Raw genomic sequence first — 25,872 nt, 5'->3', positions numbered from 1 at the left:
GCACCCACATGTGCCACTCTGCTAGGCATGATGATTCATTGTGAATGAAACCAAACCTGGTCCCTGTCCTCATGGAGCTTACAGCCTAGAGGAGACTATAAAGAAGATTACCAAGAGGACAGTAAAATGATGACTTGGTAAATGTACCCGATTGAGGAACTCTTACACAGCAGCTCGAGAAGTTTCCATGTGTGTAATCTATTTGAACCGCACAACAAACCTCATGAGACAGGCTATATTACCTTCTTAGGGAGGTTAAAAACATGCCCAAGGTCACACAGTTTGTAAGTGGCAGGGCTGACACTTCAGCCAAGTGACACTGAGGTCCCTGTGACATTGTTCGACAGAGCAAGGATACATCTAGGCACTCTTGCTTGACTGACCTGGAATTTCCTCTCTTGATTCCCACCAATCATATGGGTCCAAAGCCCTTCTCTTTATGAAAAAATGCCCCCAGCCTTCTCCATCTTTTTCCTTATATGATACCTGGGGATTATTTTCCACCTGTTTCAAATATATATATGCCTTGTGTTCCTAATTAGATTGTAACCTCTTGACCTGCAGGGACCAGACCTTCCATTTCCTTTGCAACCTTTTGCAGTACTGCAGCCAGTCACCCAATAAAGGCCTGCTGCATGAATGAACCTCTAGAGATAAAAATACTTTACAGTATTTCCATTTATTGGTTTCATGCTTTTATTTTGCTTTGTGATAGGACTCTACATTATAAGCTTCTAGAGGGTAGAGAAAATGGCTTGGTGCTTTCCTTACACTCAGCAGGCACCATGCACAATTTGATCCTCGCCTGCCTTTTTTGATGCTCTGGATAATATTAGTAGACTGGAGTGTTTTTGTGTATGTGAGGACCGAGGTTGTTAGCCTCTCGGCGGCGGGGAATGTTCCTTCCTTTCCACTGTGAGCTCCCATGGCGCCTAGGACAGGGCTAGATTACTGTAGAAGCCCCCCCACGCATCTTTTTATTACTAAGGATGCCGACTGCGAAAATGGCAAGCTCGCATAACCCCAGACCTCACGAGGAAATGAGCAAAGTGGAAGGAGATTTGAAGTCAGGAGAGAAATGGCCTGGATGAGAATGCTGAGGCTTCTCTCTGAGAATACAGCCCAAGTCTGACAAGCAGGACTCCAGCCGCGCGCCGCCCGCAGTCCCGCGGCCCGGGAGGCAGCCCGGCCGCCCGCCCGCCCGCCCGCCCCGCGTGCCCCCGGGAGCTGTCCAGACGGCCCCGCCCGCGCCTACCTGGGCACTCACCCGCGCAGCGCGGCCTCTCCTCCTCCCACCCCGGCCGCGGGAGCCCGGCTCGGGCCTGCCCCGCCGCCTCCCCGCCTCCGAGGAGCCCCGCGGGCGGCGCACTCGCAGCCTCCTCCGGGCCGGCCAGACAGCGCGGGGCGCGCCGGGGGCGGCCGGGTCAGGCTCGGCGGGGCTCGGCGGGCTCGCCCCCGGCCGGGCGCCTGCAGGGGGCGCGGGGACGGCCCCGCCCCGCCGCCTTCCCTCTCCCTCCCGGCTCCCTGGATCCGCGCCGGGAGGAAATGATGTGTTGCTGCCTGGTTAATCACAGCTCCAGACACTCATTGGCCGAGCGCTCCGCAGCCACTTCCTTCTTCTCCTCCTCCTCCCGCTCCTCCCGCTCCGGCTCCTGCTCTTTGCAGCCGCCGCCGCCGCAGCCTCCCCCTCGGCGCTGGGGGAACTTTTCTACTCTGTGTGACCGTCTCCCCCGCCGCCCCCCGGGCAAACCCCCACCCGGCTCGCCCGCCCCGCCCGCGGCGGTCCTCTCAGCCCGTGCCGTTGCGCCTCGGGAAGTTTATTCCGCCCGCCCTCCTCCCCTTCCTCCTCCTCCTCCTCCTCTTCACCCCGCCTCCCCTCCCTCCCCCGGCTCTTTCCCCGGGGTGGCTGCCGCTGCCGCCGCTGCCAGGCTGCTCCCCGGCCAGCCGCGCCGGCCCGAGGGCTGGAAAGCCCCTGGCCCCACGCACCGCTCCGCCTCCGCCGCCGCCCGGGGTCGGCCGCCGGCCCTTGGCCCCGCAGAGTTCCGGGCTCCCTCGCCGGCTGCACCGCCCCGCCCCGCCCCGTGCCGACCTGCAGCGCCCGGCTGCCTCGCACTCCGCCTCCCCCGGCTCAGCCCCCGGCCGCGGCGGGACCAGAGGTGAGGGCAGGTCGCCGGCTGCGCCCGCCGGAGCCGGGAGGACCGAGGGAGGAGGGAGCCTAGCGGGAGAAGAGGCAGGGATTGGGGGTGGGAGGGTGGGCGTCTGCGGTGCCTCCCCCTCGCTTTCATTCCTTTCTCCCCCAAAGCTTGATCCACTCTCGGTGGGGGAAGCAGCCGCGGAACAAAACTGCCTTGCTTTGGGCCTGACCTGCTGGTGGGATATGGGAGAGGGCAGAAGCATGGAGTGTGTGTGTGGCGGTGTCTTTGGTTTGCAGTGTGTGTGTGTGTGTGTGTGTGTGTGTCTGTGTCTGTGTGTGTCTGTGTATATGTATGTATGTAGTGAACTCCTTCAGGGTGTGCGCCTCTGACTTGTAAATCGATCTAGCCGCCCGGCCACGGGGCTCACCTTCCTAGCTGAGCTTGGTAGAGAGTAAAGGGATGGGCGAATCACCCCCACCCTCAAAATAGCCGTCTCTTCCAAGAGGAATTTTCTGCTGGAGAGACAGCCAATAAACTCTGCTCAACTCCCTCCCTCCCTCCGTTCTTCCTAGCTGCAGTTTTAAAAAGCTTCAAAGCCAGGAATGTGGGATTCATCTTCCGATCCCCAGAAGGCAAATGTGGTTACAGATGTTGCACGGTACTTTGCCAAGTTTAAAACCCTTCCTTCAACACTGTAACCAAAACATTGAGGCTAGAACCTTGGGCGCGCTGGGGAGAGATGTGGGCCTCTGGGGCCGCTGGATTCACTAACTTCCGTCGGGTTCTAGACTGGCTCAGCTCTGTCCAGTTTGTGCCAGATATGTCTCCCACTCCCCCCACCCCCCCTTTTCCCTGGAGTTTTGAATACTCCTTGCATGGGAGAAAAGCCACAGAGGAAGCTACTTAGGGAAGAAAACATTCCGCTTAGTAGTAGAAGAAAAGTCTTGGATAAAAAGTTGTGCTTAATTTGTCTTTTGGAGAGATGTGGCAAAATAATACAATGGATTTGTTAATTTTATTGGGCTTTCTTTTCTTTCTTTTTTGAGGTGTGTGTGGTGGCAGTTAGATTATGAGAAAAAGGACTCATCTCATACATATTTTGTATATTTTTGAAAAGAGGCCCTCGAATTGAGACATAGACATAACCCAGTGGTTTTAAAGACGGCTGTCCCAGAGATGCAGACTGCTCTGACAGCCCAAGGGAAGGCGGTGGCAAAAAATAGACACCACCTCCCTTTTCCCCCAAAAAGAGTCTTCCTGGAAAGGTGATGTTAAGAAATTTCAGAGATGGGCTGATCCAAGTGGCAGGCCTTAAATGGAAACACTATAGTATGTCCTGGCACTTGTCTCTGGAGGTGGGTGGCTGGCCAGGGGCCCGGACTTGGGCAGCCAGCAGACACTAGACTTCTGCTGACCTCAGACACTGGCTTTGCCATCCAGCTTTACAATATGCTTGAGTATGAAATACTCATTTCACTGATAGGGACGCAGGGGTCAGGAGGTTATCTTATGCCTGGACAGGACTTAGATCATCCGGCTTCTAAGACCAAATCACTTTTTTTGTGATTCAGTTGTTTTTGTTTTCCGTCCTGGAATTAAAAAACGGAAGTCTTTTGAAGCTGAAATGTGTAGGCCTTAAATTGATGGGATTGTGTGTTGGAATAGCATTTCTACTGTCTACTGTCACTCCTCGTAGAAATACTCAAAGGTGGTGAATGATGTTGCAATAAATTCTGGATAGATGACAAAAATCAACGGCTGAGCTGGGTATAGACTGGGTTCATGCTCTCCTTTTCCAGCAGTATGGGTGAGTTTTACTTGAAATGGAGAGAGTGGTTTTAAATAAAACTTGATTTAGGTAGTAGCTTTACAACTTTTGTACCTTGGAAGAGAGGGATCGTTTGAGTCCGAATGAGTTTCTTGTTATGTCTGAGTAATTTAATAGAATATTAGGGATGCAGAGTAAAGATGGGGTAGTGTGCCATATTCAGGAATGTAATTAATTAATTTCAGCAGTGAGGAACCTAATTCCGTTAATAGCATTGTAATGATTTTTTTTCAGTGTAGTGATTTACCAAATTTTCTGCCACTATTCGCGGAACAGATAACCGTGATTGAATCAGTAAATAGAGACTATGCCTCTGTCTTACCCTAGATTGCACTGAACTAGTCCTGTGATGATCATGATAGGCTTCTAGGAAAGGCTGGATTGAATAGTCCAGCCTTCTGAGGGAGGGAGGGACAGGACAGAAATGGATTTGAAAAATGATCCTGCTGTTCAAGGTCATGAGGTGTAGGTGGAATCCATGCGTATAGACGGTACTTTAGGCGAACAAGAGCTGGGACTGGAAACTGTCCTCTGTGCTTTTTCTGCTGTTGGATCTCTGCATCTTGATTTATTTTTACGTGAAGAGATCTAACTCACAACTTGTTAGAAATTAGGGAGAAGTAAACTATTGATGGTGCAAAAGCCTTTGATATGTTTTGAGTGGATTTAATGACAGACGCGATTTGGGGAGGGGGCCACTGGATATGTGCCAGGCACTGTGCTCAGCTCTTTATACACACTTTGTCATTGCATTTTCATAACAACTGTATGTTTTCTTATTTCACTCTTTTCCAGTAAGAAATTGAGGCTTGGCAACATTAAGTGATTTGCTAGTCGGTGGTGGTGTGGGGATTTGAACCAGGAGTTTGTGGGACTCCAGGACCTTTGTTCTCGGCCACTTTCACCAGTGTTTGCCAAGTTTCCTTCATTCATATGCTGTCCTCATAAGTTTACCATAGCTGAGTCTCACTTAGTCTATTAATTATTAAGTATTTTTCTTTAAAGCAACAATTCACCTTTAAAAAATGAAAACTTAAAGACATCATCTCTAAAGAGGAAACAATATATCATTGTCATATTTGGAAAGCCAACTCAGTTGTTAGGAATAGGAGGCAATCATTAAGATGCATTCATACTTACATTGAACCCCCAAATTCATGATAATGACTGCCTGGGTTGGAGGTATGTGTGTATTGCAGGGACCTGGGGATAAGGGTGGAGGAGGTAGGTAGATGATACAGTATTGGTGATATTCTGGTTTTTGGATTGAGTGATGGGTTCATGGGTGCGGATTTTATTTTTATACTTGATAACCTACATTCACGATACATATTTTTTGTAAAAAGATAAAGAAAATTAAACACATAACCATTCACATAATGGTTACTTGGGGAATATTTCATTGCACTATTCTAACGATAGACTTCGCTTAGTGCCTGTGTGAAGTAGGCACACAAGAACTATTGGCTGATTGGCAAGACCCCAGGTGATAATTTTAAAGCAAGCTGATTGTTGTCATACCTGAATAGATTGAGGTATGTCCCCTCCTCTACTTTCTCCTGCTTCCACTCTCATTTCCAATATTGCAACTAAAATAATAGCATGGGCTGCAGCGTGGTTTCTCCTGACTGGTTGTGGGAGACACAGGCTGGGCTGAAGCTGGCACTTTTCAGCATCACCTTGTCTTGTACATCTAGTGCTCAGGATAGGGCAGAGAGTGCTGTCACGAAGTGTTAAAAAGCTTTCATTTTTACCCAGTGGTAAGTGTGACTGTTCAGACCGGGAAGTCAGTATTTAAGTAAAAGCAATGCCTGGGTAAAATGTTAACAGCATTAAACTGGCAAGGCTGGCAAATAAAGCCATCAGAGATTTTAATTGGAGTCCACATAGTTTCTTGTTTTATTTTCCCAAGGAAGTATTGGGCACTGTGGCTTTATTCTTAGAAATGAGGATTTGAATTGGATTTCCTGGTACAAAATGCCTTCTTTGATCTCTTGGAGTGAAAACTTTGTGTTTCTTTCTGTGGCCAATTTCAGCTCTCAGAAGAACCAAGTGGAAGGTTTACCTCTTCTTTTTTAGCAGTTGCCTGTAGACTGCTCTTGCTTGCCATGCTAGTTTAAAAATCAGAAATTCCAAACCAGGATTTGTCTGTTGGAAAGGGCATTTAAAGTAAAGACTCCTTTTGAAAGAGCTTCAAGTTGGTGTGGTTGGCACATCATGGCCTTTGGTTCAGACGGGAGGTAGTTTTGCTTGAACTTATGCTCTCAGAATTAACTCAGAAACCCAGCAGCTTCCCGTTCGAAGTTAAAACAAATATTCCCCTTTGCCCCCAACATTCAAACCGACTGCACAAGTCGAATAATACTCCTGTGCTCTTATATGCATTTCTAGAAATCTGAGCTTGCTTATATGTCTAAAGACTCTTCTATGATCCATGAGAGCTTTGTTTTCCAGAGCCACCACCACTCAGTTGTTTGATTTTTGGGTTTCAGTCTTTGACCAGCATTCCACTTTGCCCATTAGGGTTGCTTCATTGTTTGCTCTGGGTATTTGGCCTTTATTTCTGTGACTGGGAAAGTGGCTTTCAATTTTAGTCTTGCCACATTTCATGGAGGTTCATGCAGTAGGTGAAGGTTGCTTTATGGAGGATTGGGGCCAGGTCAGGGGTCTAGTTTAGCATAGGTGTGCTGATGGTCTCCAAGAGTTTGGCTGTCTCTCACCATAAGGCCAATACTTAGTGGTTCTGTCCCTTTGTGTTGCCCTTCCCCTACTTTTGGGGAGAGCCAAATCTTTCAGAGCTCAGAGTAACCTCATTGCAAGCAAAAATGCTTCCCAGATTTTGCCTTTTGACGTTCTCCTAGTGTTTTATCATCTTGACTACTCATTCTGGGACTTGATTGATCTCTCTGAGAGCAAGGACTTCAAGTTATTCATTCCTCCATTTATTTGTTTGACACAATTCATTCTCCTTCACCCATTTAAAACCTTTCAAATTCTCTCACTGGGCTTCTTGAGGGCAAGGACTGTGTCTTATTCATCTTTTGTGTATCTTTCCCACCTAACACAATGCTTGGCCCAGACCACACAGTCAATAAATCGTTTTTTAATTGCTGAGAGAATGAATGGATGATTGCACATTAGGGGAGCAAACGCACCCAGTACTCCAGGCAAACAGGGAGGCAGAGTCAGAGATGACGACACCAGACACAGTGGTCCGTCCTTAAGTATGAGTTTGGGAAGCAGGAATGAAAGACACTCAAGGTAGAAGGAACTATTTTTGATACCCCTTTTTGTATGCTTGATTTGTAACTTAGTGAATTCAACAAGCATCTATTGTATTCTTTCTGGTATGTTTCCTTTTTTGATTGTTTTTGGATTTAAGGGTGACACCTCCTTTTGGGGGAAGAATATCTCAACTAATGTTTTGTATCCCGCAGAGCAAAGAATCCTGCGGTAGTGCGTGGATGGCTGGGACTCAAACACTTGGTGAATTGACTCCTTTATCCTGACTTTCTCTTGTTGCGTATATTTTCAGACAGTTGACAGTGAAAACAGTGTGGTAGGCAGCGCTCATGTGAGAGGTGGAATGTGGATGACCTCTTTGGAAAATGGATGGAATCCAAAGTAAACTCCTCTTTTGATAGCTTTTAAGGGCTGATTTGAGTGGGCACACCACGTAGCCCTTTTCCGCTTGAATACTTGATGGCAGGGTGCCTTCCTCATCTATGAGAGCCAGGAAGGGCCTTTGCTAGCCACCATGCAGCACGGATGCCATTGAAAGTAAAGATTGCTCTAGTTTTTGTGTCTTTTTCTTTTTTAGCCAATTATGGAAGAATTGTTAATTGAACTAATAAAAAATAACCTTGAGTTTGGTATGGAGGAGGTAAAGGAAATGTACAGAGGAGGTAAAGGAAGGTAGGGGTGGTCTTGGACAAAGCTGGCTATTAGATGTGGGTGATACTTGGAGGGTGGAGAGGGGATACTGAGAAAAAGGTGTGATAAAAAGAACTTGAGAAAAAGCATTTCTAATGCAGAGGGAATGGATTGAGGAGATATTTTAAACCAAATTCTGATTCTTGCACCATTGTAACTATTGATGAGTGGTGTTTCACTCCGGGTGAAAATATAGTGTGCTTGGTCCCTCTTAAGTGGTAGGTTAACGCTTATAAGCAAATACCACCAAGAGAGCTGGAGCTTATGGCCTTGTAACTTGATGTCAGGGACTTAGGCAAGATAGAAATATACGTAGGAACAACCAGTAGGGAGAAAAAGTGTAGGTGGTTATCTAGAGTGACCCTTCCCTTCCTTTTTGGGAATAAGGAAAATGGTAAGGGACTAGTGTGCCAAATGATATTTTTTATGATTTTTTGAACTTGAAGAACAGAACTCTTGTGCACAACAGGTGGCAAGAACAAATATTCTCTTACTTTATGAGTATGGCCTAGTGAAAAATGGAAAATCTCGGTCCCCAGAGATGATATAAACATAAATGTTCCATTTCAGTGTTTTAAAAACATTTTTGATTCTCGGCAATTCATTTTACATCATGACTGAATAAACACACATACATACATGCATATTAAAAGTAAAACTGAAATAAAAATTTTACAAAACAATATTGCAGTGCTTCCTAATGTCTATTCAATTTTTACTAAAAACAAATTCTGGTCTCTATCTACTAGATTGATTTCACAACTTGCTAATGGGTTCTAACCAGCAGTTTGAAAAAAACTATTCTAGGTATTCTGGAAATCAGCCTTAATTTTTTTATTGAACAGTTGCTAATCTGGATGAGAATTTTGTTTTTCTTTTTGTATGAGTCTCAGTCATTCTACAGATGGTCCACAGCCCTCTGCTTCCCCACCATCCCCCTACTCCATTGTTTTCTCTGTGTAGGGGGTCTTTGCTGTTTCTCCAAATCAGATTAAAGTGACTAATATGTGCTTTGGACCAACTCCAAGAGTGCATCATCATCTTGATCCTAATCAGCATCAAAGGTGGGGCTAATTAATTTAAATGGTGACAGGAGCCACTTAGCTCCCTGTTTATTTAGATTATATTTGAATGGGATGGTGACTTTTAGTAAAAAGGGGACAGCAGGAGTCCCTGTGCAGGTCACGTGCACCAAAAGGATGGGAGAGAAGTGAGGAAGATGACCCTATACGTTTATTGTTCAGAAACACAAAACAAGGTTAGTAGGGGACATAAATTAAGAGCTTAATTGGTGGCAGCAGTCATCATTGTCATTGTCCTTATTGTTGAAATTTCCCTGCCTTGCTGCTGCCGCTTCATCTTTTCCCCTCTTCTTCATCCTTTGTTTATTAAGCGTTTGTCAAGTCTTCCTGTACTTGGGGCTGGGCATGGAAAGTTCGGTAAAACCAAGTTGATCTTAAGGTGCACTTCAGTAAGGGATTGAAGATTTACATATCTTACTATAAATGGCAGAACAGCCAGGAACTTGGTCACAAGATACTGAGGGATAGGGATCAACCAACACCTTTGAGGAAGTGGCTGTTTGGCTGGCCTTGGAAAGAGGTACCATTTTGATGTTATCATTTTGAGAGGTATCTATATGTGTGTAGGTTGTAGAACAGGCAGCATTTCAAAACCAGGGAATGAGGCAAGTAAATATGAGCTAGTTGGCTTTTGTGTAAGAGCCAAGTTGTACAAAACATAGTTACACTTTTTTTTAATCACTAGAATCAGACTCAATCCTTGAAGTGTAGCTTCTCGGAGAGACACCAAGACCTGAGACCACTGAAAGGAACAACAGATTCATGTCTCTGGTTTTGCACTAATTCCAAGGCCAAAGTGTAGTGAGTAGAATGGCCAGTACTATGTAAATGGTTATATTGCACGCCCTCTGTCACCTTGTTTATTTTTTTTGCTAAGCATATATGGTAACTCCTGGAAGTTAAAAGCTCTTTGTGATGTGACTTGACTATACAGAGTACATTAAGGTGAGCACTGTAGAAGAAAGCTTAAAAAGGGAGATTTAGATAATAATACATATAAAGGAGGCCCTGGTGAGGCCCCTTACCTGCATTCTTTCATGTAATGCTCACACCCACTCTGTGAGGTACCTACTCTTATTATCCCAATTTTACAGAAGGAGAAACTGAGACCCAGAGGGCTGATGGAAAATGTCCAAGGTCTCACTTCTGAACTTTAATCCAGGCTGTACGTTCCCAAGTCACCATGGTCTATGGCAGAGGTTGAAAACTGGTAGTCCCTGGACTGAATATACCTCAGAGTTGTGTCCTGTTTGACATCATATTTAAAACTTTTTGTTTTTAAATTGTTGCCATCATTTAAATATGGAGAAGTTTCCCATTAAATGTCCAAATTTCCACCTGCTCCTGCAAAATTGAAAGCTCTGGCAGCAGAAGGCCCATATTCCTGCAGGAATGTGCCAGAGCTCCTGGTGATTGTGTCTGAGGGGCCATGGGTGCTGTGTTTGACACAGACCCAGCTCATCCTGTTTCCTCCCAGACACTGAGGCCCAGCATCAGTTGCTATTTATTCTTTGCTTATTCCTTTATACTTACAGCCTGCCTTACTCCTCTGTGCTAACTACATTGTCCCTATAGGCATATGAGTTTGAGACCCCTGTTATATAGCCTTCTGTTGGCCACAGATGAGTCTAGTGGTGAGGGTAGATGTCCAGCAGCTAAGGGGAAGTGACAGTAGGTGGGGTTAGGGTTTTGGCTGTGGGCTGGAGAAGCCGTAGGGTGAATAAATCATTTTTGTGAAGAGAGGGAGGGATGGGTGGTGTGCAAACATATCTGACTTTTGGAACTTGGATGACTGGGAGAATGTTGTTGATCTTAAAAGAAAACGGAGGGTTGTTAGGAGGAGCTGGTTTGGCATGGGGCATGGTATTGAGGTTGAGGTTCTGGTGGAACAGGACGTAGAAGAGGGCTTACCTGAATCTAATGAGGAGCTGGAAATATGGCCTGGAACCCTGGAGATAAGGGCTTGGAGCTGTGGCTTTGTGTTGGCGATTGCGAGAGGATGGAAGTGCCATCCTGGGGCATTTGGATCTGGGGGAGAAGTCTCTTGGAAATGGGAAGAAGTGGGCTAGGGTCTGAATGATAAAATAAACCAGCTACAAACAATCAAAGTCTCTTATTGACCTTTTTGGGTCAAGTGTGCTATCTTGCAAATAAATCAAACGTTTATCCTCATAAAGGAGTACAATAACAGTCGTCAGCTTTTGAATATGGGAACCAATAAACATCTGCTCATAGAATCAAAGGCAGATATACTGTTTGATGGGTGACACCTGTAGCTTATGTTTATGCCTATTTTGCTGAGCCTTATTTAGGTGAAAGGGAGTCCAATGATGACATTTTTTATTTCACAGGTGATAGAAAAAGTATTTGCTGTAGCCCTGAGATGGGGAAAAAAATGCCAGAAGAGAATGTGCTTGGGATTTATTCTTGTCTTTAGCCAGTTTAGAATGGAATGTCTTTTTCAAATTCAGATGAATTTTTTTTTTTTTCTTATCTTGGCTTGTTTGTTTAGGAGTCCCTCCAACTCCTTGTTACTTAATCAGGTAGGTCCATCTCAGCTGCTCTATTTCTCCCAGTTGGTTCCCTTTTGATCCCTAAAGGTCTTATTGTTTTAGAACATTCTAAGCATAGGTGGAGTGAATCTTTCTTAGATGTGGGTATTGAGCATGGAAATCTTCCAGGAGGGCATTTCTTTTGTTCTCATAGAGACATTTGTCTTGGATATTTCCATATCTTTTTGGACCATATGACTCTTTAAAAAAAAAAAAAAATTCAAATTGGTGTTTTTATTTCTAATTCATAGATAGCTTTATTTTATTACATGTGCATGTTAATATGGGTTCTTGTAAATTTTTTCTTAAAAATCATATTTTTATTCGTTACGATATTTTATGTTTAGAAACAATATTTATGTTATGTGCGCTCAATACAAGATTTGAAGTATAGGAAGTGTATGTAGATAAAGGTAACTTTCGTCCTCCAGCCTTCTACTTTCCCTTCCTGGAGAAAAACCATCATGAAAACTAATTGTATATCCTTCCAGAGGTAGTCTTTTCATTTATAAACATATACTAATGTGTTTTTCCTATATATATTGTATCATATTGTGCACATTTCAGTTCTGTACCTGGCTTTGTTCACTTAACAATTTTATCTTGGAAATTTTTTCCTATCAGCATAAACAGTTTCCTCATTCTTTGGAAAGATATTCCATTGTGTGGCTGTATCATAATTTATTTAACCAGTCTTTTACTTGTTATTTTAGGTAACATTATGTGTTACAGTGTTGCAGTGGCATCTTTACATATATACTTTACATATATACATATATATACCATATCAACTTATTGATTTATATATAGATATATAAGTAGATCTATCTATCTTCTCTATATCTGGAGGTGAATATCAAGAGTTGGAGTTACTGAATCAAAGGGTTTTTTACATTTTAAATGATAGCATAGGTTGTACCATGAATTGGGTTTTTGAGTTGTACTAGTGAAGCAGTGTGTCATGATGGAAATGAGAAGGCAACCCAGAAGACCCAAGCACTAGTCTGTTCTCTGGTGTCAACCAGTTTTGTGGCCCAAGAAAATCACTTTCTTAACCTTTTTCTTTGTGGTGGTTTTCTTTCCTCATCTGTCGAGAAGGGCATAGACTCAGCTGTTTCTAAAGTTTGGTAATTTGTTGATTTGGTCTCCCTCCTTTTTTGGTCCTTCCAGTAAATGGAGCTTGATGATTTTTTTTTCCCCCTGTGTAAGGTTGAGTCTGTGAGGAACCCTGGGCTTTGGAAGCCTTGCTAACCACAGCTTTACTCTGATTGTTTTAAAGCTCTGTGTCTGGTTTGCGCTTTATGTTAAAAGCAAGGCTTATATGGCTGATTACCTTTTTTTTTCTTTTGAATATGGTGAGTGGTAAATAGGCATTTAGTGACCAAGAAACTCATATAGTCAGCTTTTTATTATTGATCAAGAATAGAGGCAATGGATTTTTAGATTTAGGGAAAAAGTTTTATTTTTATAATAGCTTTAAGAAAAGCAATAGGCATATGATAGTCTTTAAGAAACAGCCAATTTTTATTTATGACTTTGGAGCAGACCAGAACATTCATCTTTTGATCTTTCAAAGTATTTTGTAATATGAAGAAGGTAAGATAGAGGTTATTGGAAATTTTGAGGTATTTAGCTGGGTATAGTTTAATAAGATGGTTGGATTTCCTGGTGGTTACCAAATTAGATGTATTTAAAAATTCAAACCCCAGTAAATAAAATTTAGTATAAAATTCATGTTGATTCCCTGTGCTGCATTTTTTTCCCTTAAAATTGGCGCCCCCTAAATTAAGCAACATGCTTGAATTTTTCATTTGAAAGACTTGGAAATTTTGGGCTGCTAATATAAATGTAATTTTCCTGGAAAAGACTTTGAGCCCTTGCTTTCTCAAAAAAAAAAAAAAAAATCACTTACTAAAGCTCTTTAAGAACACACATTTATTCATCTAGTTGTAGAGCAGCAAAAAAAAAAAAGAAAAGAAAAAATGGAAACAGATGTTCTACAATAACCTATATATAAACACACAGATATTCATAAAATGGAATATTATGTAATCACTAAAAATATTATTTTAGATGAATTTTCAGGGACAGATCTCACCTTAACAGTTATCTTCTCAAAGAGGCTTTTGTTAGCTATTACATCTAATTAGATCCTTCTTTTCTGTATCTTGCATTTAGTAACATATATATATACTACCAGTATATCTGTGGGGTGAATACCAAGAACAGGGACTATGTCTGTCTGTACTCTGTGTGTGTGTGTGTATCCTGTGCCCAATGTACTGCTTTATCCATAGTAGGCAGGCAGAAATTTTTGGAATGAATAGAATGACCATGGAGAGTATACAAAACAACATTAAGTAGAAAAAACAGTACTGTACAACAGTACAATTCCATACACATAAATTGTGTACAATTCCATAAATATAAACAAACATAAAACATAGTACAATTCCAGATTTGTAGTTATGTACATGTGGGTATGGAGAAAAAAAGACTGGGAGGAAATAAACTGAAATATGAATAGTTACTGTCTCTGGGCTGTGGGTTGTACATAATTTTGAAGAGAAATTCTTTAAATACAAACGAGTGAAGTAAATATTGGAAGATTATGTTACCTTGATAATATATTTTACCCTTTCAGCATTAAAGGTGGTCACCTCACCTAAAATGATGTATTACAATACTGTGGCCTTTTCTCTTCTTGAGTGAAATGTATTATATCTCTGTAGTGTGACAGGTTTTATATCTACTTTAGAATTAAATTATGATCTGAGAATTGCACTTTTAAGAAACTGGTTTTAATTTCACATCAGTTGAAGTTAAAGGGTAGTGCAAGTATATTAGATCTGGTACAAGTGTCTAATTATAATTATTGACACATCTTCAAATGCTCTCTTAAGTGTGATACATTGCCCGTGATTTTGACAGCCGTGACTACATTAAACCTACTGGAGTACTCTTTTCACAAAGGTTTGTTTAAACTTAGAATTGTCAGAAGGATTCTCTGTAAAGTAGATGAACACAGATTTAGAGGTCAAATGGTGTTTCATTTTCCACTGTGCCTGGTGATTTTAGTCTGTTAAATGTTAATCAGAAGATTATCTGGATTTAGTTTTCATTTCAAGAAAACTTGGAATTTTATGTTTTGTATAGTATAAGGAAATAGATGATGATATTTCTTTGTGGTTTGACTATCTGCAATGATAACCTAGATTCTGCTTGTTTCTCTTGCTGAAGGTCCCAGCCACAAAACTCCAAACTTGATACTGCATAATAACCTAATTTTCTGAAAGTCTGTCTGGACCAAGTTCATATATTATCTCCTTTGAGTGGCCACTCCTTCCTTTCTTTAAAGATTTGTTGAGTAGCTACTATGTGTCAGGCACTGGGCACATGGAGACAAAGAGGCTGTCAGAGAGCTTAGCTTGGGAGAGGCAGCAAAATAAATAGCCGAGCTACAGCAGAGCGAAGCATCAGAATGGAGCTCTAAACATAAGATAAAGTTGGGATGTGCAGTTCTGTTTGAGAGGGCATCAGAGGTCATCTTCTCAGGGGATTGATGCTCTCGGGCATCTTGAAGATTGGGTAGGAAGTTACCAGTTGGGAAAAGGGCCTTTGAAGCACAGAGGCTTACAGGAAAGACAGCATCCTTTAGAACTGAATGTGGCCAGAGCCCTGCTGCTCAAAACCCCATGGTCCTTGGATCAGCAGTAATGGCATCATATGGGAGTGAGCACCACTAGAAATGCAGAGTCTCAGGCCCACCCCAATCCTACTGGATCAGAATCATCATTGCAACAGTATCTCCAAGTGATTTGAATGCTTTTAAAAGTTTGAGAAAGATTGCACTAGAACACAGGGGTGAAAGATGGGAGAGCTGGGAAAGGAGACAGACCACCTTCTAAGGAGTTTGGACTTTTTTTTTAAAGCATGGGATTGATAATGAAGAAGTAACATTATCAGATTTATATTTTCCCAAAATTGTCTGTAAGTACAAGTGAGGCAACATTTAACAAGAAGTTTCTTGAACCCTCAGTGAGAAACTGCTCCACACAAAAAGGTCCTCAAATAAGTTTGAGAAATGCAGGATATCATATCCTTCTCTCAGACGATGTAAATTACCATAGTACATTAAAAGTTCTGAGAAGCTGCCATTGAGGAAAACCATTAACTTAATCATTTATTCTGGGATATCCCTGGGGTCTTTCACGTGTATTCCACAGTGGAACCCTTTGTAGCTGCACAGCTGTTAACACCTCAGGGAGAGTGGCTAGCTTTTCGCTGAACACATTTTGGTAAATGCTAGCACTTATTCCCAACTTCAGGTACTGCCTTATCTGAGTGGGTGACCAACTGTCCCAGTTTGCCTGGGATGGAGGGCTTTCCCGGGATGCTGACTTTCAGTGCTCAAGTCCTGGGCAAACCAGGATGAGTTGGGCAGCCTTCCTATCTGTTTACCATACCTTTGACTAATTACTTCATTTTCTTTAGATGAGCTCAGCCTTAAATGCCTGTTTCTGGCTCGTTCTAATGGAGTCATTCCCAAATTTGTCTACACATTGAAAGCACCTGGGGCGCTTCCAAGCCTGATGCCCGTTCCCACCCTACCAGGTTGTGAGTTAATTGGTCTGGGATGTACCCCAGGCGATGGAATTTTTAAAGGTCCCCAGGTTATTCTAACATGCATGGAAGTTTGTTCAAAGCAGTTATACCTGTAGAAGTGCGGTCTTGATTTGCATCTTAAGAATTTATTTTAATACGTAATAGAAAAGATGGTAACCATTAAACAAAAAAGGTTAAGAACCACCTAGCATCATGTTGGGGGACCACCAGTAGTACATGGTCCACACTTTGGAATCCACTTGTGTGGAGGCGGGGGAGCAGGCCATCTGGCCAAGAAATAGTGACATGTGGCTGGAGAGGATGGTGGAGATTTCAGAGCTGTTGAGGAGGTTGAGCTGATGAGATGTGGTAACTAATCTGATAGATGGGGTTGGGTAGAAGGAGGAGCATCTCAGGGAGCTTGTGGAGGTAGATGGTGATCACATAACAGAATAAGGAGGAGTGGGGAATGCAGGAAGGTGACAGGTTCAATTTGACAAGTCCTGTTTGGGAGGCCTTGGGACAACCAGATGGAGCTGTCCGATGGGTAATCAGAAGAAAAGAGTTAATAGCTCAGAAGAAAGGGCTGGGCTGGAGACAGATGAGAGCCTCTCCAGGACCAGGTGGCAATGAAGTTCAAGGTGGGAATCAGATTGCCTGGGGAGAAGGGTTGAGAGGGTCCATGGGGTGAGTGGGGAAGAAGGACCCTGAGAGAAGAGTCTGGGAATAGCACGAGGAGTAGGAGGGACGCTAAGGAGAGTGTATCTTCACTTACCCGGAGGAGCCAGTGGTAGTCCTGTGAACCAAAGAGATACGAGTTCTAGAGGGCAGTTTGTTTTGGTAATTTAGGACGTCATTAGTCATGTTTGTGTAAATTTAGCATGAGGGAGGAAACGAGATTATAGTGGGTTGAGAGGGAGAAGACTTGCTGGAGCAAGTGACTCTTTCTAGAAGTTTTAACTGAAGAAAAAGCCTGGGATAGCATGGCACCTTAGGGAATAAATCCGGGTTTGTTTGAGGAGTAGTCATCTTTTGGTTACTCATGGAAGTTATTTCAACACAGAATAAAGATTACAAGGAATATTCAAATATTCTCAGAAAAACTGCCAGAGCCCTCTGGGGCTCCATAAAATTGCTCTACTTTCAAATCCTAGCCACTCACCTTTCCTACCCTTCTTCTCTAATTATTCCCTGGACACAGCAATGTCAAGTTCTGAATTTATATGTATATTTATAAATGTCATTAAAAATTTTTTTATGGTGATGATAAGGCAGCATGTGATTAAATATTCAACCTTTGTTCCTATGTAGCTCACATTTGTGGAGGGCTCTGCAGTTTATCAAAGCAGCACCGTATCTTATGTGTGCCTCTTCATAACCTTTGTACAGGAGGTAGGGCCGAAAATAGTATTATTCCATTTTACAGGAAAAAAAAACAACTCTGAAGTTTAAATAGATTGAGGAGGACTTGTCTGTGATTAATGACTTAGTGATGGACCCAGGATGGAATCCTGGTCTCCTGGCTCAATATTTCTTCCATTATATTCAGGAAGGGGTGGGGCTGGAGAGTGTGCCCATTTTTTTCCAATTAGTTTGTAAATTCCTTGAGGGCAGAGACCATATGTTTACTGGTGAGTTGTTTATTGATTCCTTTACCCACTGCTATATTGAGACCTTGGGAGGTGGTGGTGGGCAGGAAGGCCCTTTCCCCCAGCTTCCTACTTATAAGGGGCTTCACATTGGTCTTGACATTACTTTTGAATGACAGGGCTCCAGAAATATACCAACAGGATTGAAAGAAGGCAGCATGGATCATACAGCTTTGAACCTGTGTCTCATTACTAGACCATGTAATTTTCTTGAGACCAGCCCCATAATATTGCCTGGCATGTTTTGTAAATATTTAAAACATATGCAGTTTTGTCGCTCTGTTTTGGCATTTCTTCATATTTTAATACCGGAAGTAATCCACAGTGGAAGAAGCTCAAACCCCTCTGAGCTTCAGAGGAGCCCTCCTCTGTGTGTGAGATACTCTGATGAGCGGTGTGGAGGGACATGAAGATGCCTCAGCCCTCTCACAAAGTTCACAGTCCAATGAAGCTGATCTTGTTTTGTAACCCCTACACAATGGCCACTCAATAAATACTTGTTATTTTGAATCAAGGGAGATGTGATTTTCTGTTACACACTCTCCATTTTATCACAATGGACCACTGTCATTTTGTTTTTTTTTTAAATGATCTTTCCCATGAATCATTAAAGATACGGTGTTAGGATTTGGGGAGGCGGAATGAGGAAAGAGAATAAAGAAATGGAATCAGCAAGTTTTAGGACACGAGATGAGAGGTTTTGAGTGAGTGGTGCAAAGTTGAAAGCAGGAAGGAGTTGCTCGGGAAGCTGCAGGGATGTGGAGGCACTTTTAAAAGAGCACACGGAAGGGATGAGGATGAGAGAGGAGCAATTCAAATCTGATGATGTCTCGGAGGGGAAAACTGAAGGCCTTTTTCAACCTTAATTATAGCCACGGGACAAAGCACACTGTAGTACTTTTTGTCTACCTCTACTAAGGGCTGGTAGTGTATAATCTCTTTTGTAGAGTCACGTCTAAGAATCCGTACTTTAGACTCCATTAAAATTTATTATTTTTGGGGGCTGGCCCCGTGGCGTAGTGGTTAAGTGCGTGCGCTCCGCTGCTGGCGGCCCGGGGTTCGGATCCCAGGCGCGCACGAACGCACCGCTTGTCAGGTCATGCTGAGGTGGCGTCCCATATAAAGTAGAGGAAGATTGGCACGGATGTTAGCCCAGGGCCAGTCTTCCTCAGCAAAAAAAAGAGGAGGATTGGCATGGATGTTATCTCAGAGCTGATCTTCCTCGCAAAAAAAAAAAAATTATTATTTTTTAGGGTGCCATGGGTTGAGGAAGAGGAATAAAAATTGGACTACCTTTCTTGTATTTACATTGAAATTTCAAGCTACTGGTTCATTAGGAAGCAAGGAACTTTTTAGTCATTGAGCAGATTTAGGCGGATGAGTTAATGTTTGGTCATCAGAAAATGTGCCATTAGAGCTTGTTTCTCTAAGAGGAGAAAAGGCAAAATATGAGTCAGACAGAGCATAAAGTCATTTCCCTCCTCTTAATTCAGCCACCCTCCTGCTGAAGGCCCATCGACCCGCAAGAATAATTCAAACAGTAATGACCGCTGGCGTTTGTAGTGGACTTTACAGTTTATAAAACCTTTTCCCCAAGACCACCCCCAGTTTTGCCCTGACTCTTATTTGTAAAGTTGGCACTTCTGAGGAGTGGGGCACAGGTAAGTTGTTTTTCTAGGGAAGGTGCTTTAATCAGTTCAACCTAAAAGTGTCATCTGCGAGTCTGAATGGGAAGACTTCTTTTGTGAGGGGCCAATGAACCCAATGAGGGGTTCATTGCATTTATGAAAAATGTTAAAAAGCAGAAAACTAATCTGTAACTTTGGGAGAGTGTAAAGTTTGTTTTATGGATAAACATTCTGCTATGAATTTTGTGTTTGCCATTTCTGTGTTGTGTTGCATTTTGCTGGTGATTGAGATATCACCAAAACTTTGTGCAAATTTCTAATTAACTAGAAATATGTCTATGGGAGATGGATGTGAAATGTTAGTAATAAAAAATTTTCCATTTTATTTTTAATTTTCTCAAACTCTTTTGTGGTCTGACTCATGCTTGTATCTGTTCAATTTTTTTAAAATACCAACAATGTGTTAGGCCCTGTGCTGATATGTGTTGGTGACACGGGAACCAAAGGTGCTATTCCTGGCCTCAGGAGAATTCACAGCTTAGTAAGGGAGACACGTGAATCAGCGATTATAGTACAGCTCAGCAAGTGCTGTCTGTCGCAGAGGTGTGTGGAAGGCGCAGGAGCAAGTCCAGAGGAGGAACACCTAACCTGCTTTGGGGGCAAGGATGTAGGGAAGGTTCTGACCCAAGGAGGTATTAGGTACACACTTTAAGAATAAGTGGAAATTAGCCTGGCAATGTAGGGGCAGGGTATTCTAGCATAGGGAACATTCACCATAAAGGTAGAAGGCATAAGAAGAGCATGGTGCATGCTGGGAACCTCAGGTAGTTTAGTTTAACTATAGCTTAGGGTACCTGTGGGAATTGATGTGACATAAGGCTAGAGAGGTGGGTGAAGTCTACATGATGAAGACTCCTTATTCTGTGCAGGGCAGTTCAGATCTTACTCCCAGACTATGCTAGTTATTAGAGAATTTTAGGTAGGAAAGAGATCTGATTAGATTTGGATTTTGGAACAATCACTGGCAGCAGTTTTGAGGATGATCTTTAAAAATTTTATCTATGGGGCCGGCCCGGTGGTGTAGCAGTTAAGTTTGTGGGCTCTGCTTCAGTGGCCCAGGGTTTGCAGGTTTGGATCCCGGGTGCAGACCTATGCACCACTTGTCAAGCCATGCTGTGGCGGCATCCCATATAAAGTAGAGGAAGATGGGCATGGATGTTAGCCCAGGGCCAATCTTCCTCAGCAAAAATGGGAGGATTGGCAACAGATGTTAGCTCAGGGCTAATCTTCCTCACCAAAAAAAGAAAGAAAGAAATTTTATCTAGCCATCTGTGCTATGGACTGAATTGTATGTGTCCCCTGCAAATTCGTATGTTGAAACTTGAACCCCCAGTGTGATTTTATTTGGAGGTGGGGTCTTTGGGAGATCATTAGGTTTAGATGAGGTCATGAGGGAGGGGCCCTCATGATGGGATTAGTGCCCTTATAAGAAGAGACGCCAGAGAGCTTGCTGTCTCTCTCTCCACCATGTGTGAACACAGTGAGATGGTGGCCATCCACAAGTCAGGAAGAGAATCCTTCTCAGGAACTGAACTGGCCAGCACCTTGATGTTGGACTTCCCGGTCTCCAGAACTGTGAGAAAATAAATTTCTGTTGTTTGAGTCACCCAGCCTATGGTGTTTTGTTATGGCATTCTGAGCAATCTATTTTATTTATTATTTGGGTAATTGTGATACTAGGAACAGGAAGGATATTACAGTAGTTCAAGTAAGTAGCAATCATTTGGCTACTCTAGTCTGTTTTGAAAAATATTTGAGCATGGAACTATTCATTTTAACTTAAAAAAATCCAATTTTGAGATATTATTGTTAAGACACTACTGCTATGCTAAGTCTAATGGGAGAACTTTGTCAAACATCTCAACGTATTATCTTTTATTAAAGTAATCTACTAATGCCTTGAGTCTTTTTACTGTCTTTTATTCTGCATATTGGTATAGGCCATGGTACAGCCCAATTATCAGTACCTAATGCCTGAGGGTTAAATCTGTTAAACAGTCCTCCCTTGATTCATCTAATTTTGATACTATGACATTGATACTATGACATTTAGACTATTTTAAAGGAATCTCGACATTTGGATGGTTTTAGGAATTCCATGCAAGCTGTATTTCCTGGGAATTAACACCATTTCAAGAATCATGGAACTATGGCTGACCGTGATATTTGTTGTAAAATTGGTACCTATCTTGTGTGTGTTTGCGCAACTATTTAAAAGAGACTAATTTTAAGTACTTTTATTCGTACATGTGAAGAGATGTCTTTTTTTTTTTTTGGTGAGGAAGATTCACCCTGAGCTAACATCTGTGCCAGTCTTCCTCTATTTTGTGTATGGGTCGCCACCACAGCATGGCTGCCGAGGAGTGGTGTGGGTCCATGACTGGGAACCGAACCTGGGCCACTGAAGCAGAGCGTGCTGAACTTAACCACTAGGCCATGGGGCTGACCTGAGGATGTGTCTTAAACATGTTATCTAGCACTTATTCTGTGCCAGATATTTTCAGGTTGAGTTGTCTCCTTTCCCAAGGTCTTGGTTTTTTTTGTTTGTTTGTTTTTGTGAGGAAGATCAGCCCTGAGTTAACATCCATGCTAATCCTCCTCTTTTTGCTGAGTAAGACCGGCTCTGAGCTAACATCTATTGCCAATCCTCCTCTTTTTCTCCCCAGAGCCCCAGTAGATAATTGTATGTCATAGTTGCACATCCTTCTAGTTGCTGTATGTGGGACGCCGCCTCAGCATGGCCGGAGAAGCGGTGCATCAGTGTGTGCCCGGGATCCGAACCTGGGTCGCCAGTAGTGGAGCGCGCACTTAACCGCTAAGCCATGAGGCCGGCCCTCCCAAGGTCTTGCTCTTTATTTTTCTCTCTGCCTTTTCCCCCCAACCTTCTCCAGTTTATCCTTTGTTGGTTTTTTCCCTTGAGCTTAGAAATAGGCTTACATGTTCCCTATCATTAAACAAAACGTTTTGAGCCCTATAACTTCCATAAGCCACTTCTTGAGGAAGCATTTCATAAACAAGTCCACATTCATTGCTGCTGCTGCCTCTTCAGCCCCTACCCATCTTCAAAACAACGTTCTGTCTTTCTCTTCTCATTCTTCTGAAGTTGTTCCCGTTCATTAAATGTTTCTGAAGTGCCAGGTTGGAACCATATGTGAGTGTCTGAGGGGTGTTCATGCCTTCCTCAGTGGCCTCTTCTTAGTAGTAGAGTCACAGGGTTGGGAGGAGTTACTTAGTTCAACCATCCAGGGCCTGCAGTTGCTCTGCATTGTACCCTCTGAGTGAACCCCCAGGCTTTGCTGAAATTAGGGGATGTGGTATCTACTATGAGTCCACTCTGCCTTGGGACAACGCTGACTGTCAGAAGGTTGGTTGTTTGTTTTTTTTTTGTCTGTAATAAATGCAGCTTCTGTTTATCCTTTGGTCATAGTTACTATTTTTTCAGCTATAAGGAATAGTGTATAATACTATATTTACGTGATTAGAGCTGTCATATTCACTCCTGATATTCTTTTATCTGAGCAGAATCTCTGCAGAGCTTCCTGCCCACTTTGTTGCTCATGCTTCTCTTTGATTGAAAGTCTTTAAAATTGCTATTTAGAGCAGATTGCAATATTCCTGACTGGATATTCTCTCCTCTAATTTTTTGACTTTCATGCTTTTACTAAATTGCAACCAAAATTGCTGTAGTTCAGATAGCCACATTGTCCCACTTACTGAGTTGACTACCAACAGATATCTCAGAATTTCTCGTATCGTATCATATCTATCTCCTATCAGAGATACTGCTGCTAGGTCCTGTTTCCCTCACATTCCTCTTGACTACTCGTGCCCTTGTCTTTTATTCCCTTTACTACATATAGGGCCTTAATTTTCAGTTTGCCAGTTCTCACCCATAGCGATAGCCTGTTGAATATGTTGGATTCTGTTTCCATTTCCAAATGGAAGTGTCTTCCATTTCCATAGGGTGACATGAGTTCTGCCTAATGCACCCTTTGAATGCAGTAACTTACAGATATATCTGCTTATCTTTTTGTCTATCTTGACCACAGATATTTCATAAGAGACTTTGTCAGATGCCTTGCTAAAATCTAGAAGTGCATGTTTCCTTGAACTTCAAGTTGCAGAATCTTATTGAAAAAGGAAATTAGGTTAATCTTGTATGACCTACTCTTAGTATTGGGGTCCCCAGGGATTAACACTTCCTAAGTGTTTAAAATCCATTCTCAAGTCTTAAGTGAAACTTTAGTCTGTGTCTATAGACTATTGACATTTTCCCCTCATTTTTATTTTCCAAAGCATCTGTTGATCACTTAATCCTTTCTGACTTGGTTCTTTGCTGACTTCCTTGTTCCTTTTCCCTCAGATTTTGGAATTTTCTGAGATAGCTTCTTCCTGTCTTTTCCAGTCTCTATCCTCTAAGGTTCTTGATACTTGCATTGTCTATTAAGGTAGCCACTAGCCACAATCTACATAGAGATGTTATCGGCTCTGAGGAATCTACTGACTTCAAGTTGAAAGTCAGAGTAGGAAATGCTGACACATGGAGTAGAAGGTTAAGGTTGACTATTCTGGGAATCAAGAGAAGCATGTGAAGGAGAGAAGTAGTCACGATTTAACCAGTCAGACTTGCTTGTTGCTATTGCCAGGTTATATGAACTACATAAGTAGTATATTTGTGGCCCTGTCTGCTGCAAACAAGGAGTCATTTTGCAAATAAATATTAATAAGGTAATGTGTAAAGTATTTTTTAAATAAAATCCTATGTGTAATGTGCCAAGAGATAATAAGTTTGGAAGCAAAATAAGTCCTTAAGTTGGCTATTTTGATATGTGATATTGTGTGGTGCTGCTAACCTTGCTAAGTCATTCAAATACTGTACAGTAACATTTGCTGTCATTTCCCAGTGTTTGAATGTTTTCTATATGCTTCAGTTTTTGTAAATACTACTAAAGTTAACATTTTTTATTTATTAAAACAAATTTTAAAAGATATTCATAACAGTAAAGAGTGAAGAATGTTGGAAGTATTTTAAAAATAATTTGTGACTTCAAGAATTCTCTGGTATTCCAATTTCTCATTCCTAAATCCCAAAGATTGATGTCTGGAGGGAATTTGGAAATAATAATCCATAGTGCTTGTGCCAAGAAGTATTTGTTCCTGATCTATAATGTGATAGGTACAGAAATTGAGATTAAGTATTTAGACTATTATGGCAATTTGAGATTACCATGACTAAACATGTGACCAGTGGACCCAACTCACCGGACAGGGTGTTTCACGAAAGTATTGGTCCGTTATGGATGGTAAATTTAGTTGGTTAAGCACTGGTCCAGGTTAGAGATAGTCATGGCTTGGACCAGGCTTGGAGGTATGAGAAGAGGTTGGTTGGAATCAGGATATACTTTGAAGATAGAGCCAATGGGATTTGCTACTGGATTAGATGTCAGATTATCCTAGATTATCTTTCCCTCTCAAGTACTGCATTTGTAAAATGGGAACAGTTAGGAGATCTACACTCAAGATTGTTGTATCTACATCAAGTGTTTCTCTGAGCTTGCTGGAAATCCCCCCTGTATGCTGCTAATATAATCTTCCTAATTTAGTCATATAATTCCCTTGACCTTCAACCCATCAATGGCTTACCATTGCACAGAGAAGAAATTTTAAATTGCTTAGGTTGACTTTAAGATATGTGGCATCTTCCTTCAGGCTCTTCTCCATGGTTATCTTCTACCATGTCCTCTCATACTCCTGACTGTATTGTTCCAGTCAAGCCACTGCTGTACAATAAACCACCCTAAATGTCGTGGCATAAAAGGACAACCATTTTATCATGCTCACAGTTTAGTGACTCAGAGATTTGAAAAGTGCACAGCAGGGATAGCTTGTCTCTGTTCCACAATGTCTGGGGCCTCAGCTGGGAATACTTGAAGGTTGGGGGCTGGAATCCTCTGAAGGCTCCTTCATTCACATGTCTGGTGGGTGATGCTGGCTGTCAGCTGAAACACCTACATGTGATCTCTCTGTATGGGCTATTTTGAGCTTCCTCAGAGCATGGCGGCTGAGTTCCAAGAGCAAATGTTGCAGGAGATAGGAAGTGGAAGCTGCTAGTTTCTTAAGGCTTGGTTCTGGAAACTGTTACTGTGTCACTTCAACTGTATTCTATTGGTTAAGCAGTCACACAGCCCAGATTCAAGGGGAGGGGATATAGATCCCACCTCTTGATGGGAAGAGAGCCAAAGAATTTTAAGGCCACGTTTCCAAGTCCCTCTATCTGTCAGCTGCTCTCCCCCTCCACTGTATACTCCTTCTCCAGTTCAAATGCCATTTCTTTCTCCATGTAGCTTTTGTCATATCTCATCCTCTGGCTCAAATCTTTCTCTCCTTCCTCAGTGTTCCC

The 25,872-nt window shown here is 42.5% G+C and overlaps 1 protein-coding gene and 1 long non-coding RNA gene across 4 annotated transcripts in view; one reads left to right on the top strand and one right to left on the bottom strand.

Moving 5' to 3' along the window:
- LOC147916274 (uncharacterized) overlaps window positions 1–1,497 on the bottom strand; it is a 39,374-nt gene extending 37,877 nt beyond the window's left edge. The window contains exon 1 of the long non-coding RNA XR_015553202.1: window positions 1,256–1,497. This is a non-coding gene — a long non-coding RNA (uncharacterized LOC147916274). The remainder of the gene's footprint in view (window positions 1–1,255) is intronic.
- A 175-nt stretch (window positions 1,498–1,672) lies between these two features.
- The window catches only part of ACVR1 (activin A receptor type 1), a 120,826-nt gene continuing 96,626 nt past the window's right edge, over window positions 1,673–25,872 (top strand). Inside the window, exon 1 of one of the 3 annotated variants that reach the window (XM_087435233.1) lies at window positions 1,673–2,156. The gene's annotated coding sequence lies outside the window, so the exon portion shown is untranslated. The remainder of the gene's footprint in view (window positions 2,157–25,872) is intronic. The other 2 variants (XM_014785954.2, XM_014785952.2) reach the window with 2 other exon arrangements.

The sequence above is a fragment of the Ceratotherium simum genome, chromosome 9, assembly GCF_057802395.1.
Source record: "Ceratotherium simum simum isolate JZ-2026a chromosome 9, ASM5780239v1, whole genome shotgun sequence".
NCBI classification, from domain to species: domain Eukaryota; kingdom Metazoa; phylum Chordata; class Mammalia; order Perissodactyla; family Rhinocerotidae; genus Ceratotherium; species Ceratotherium simum.
This window is presented reverse-complemented; position numbering and strand designations above follow the sequence as displayed.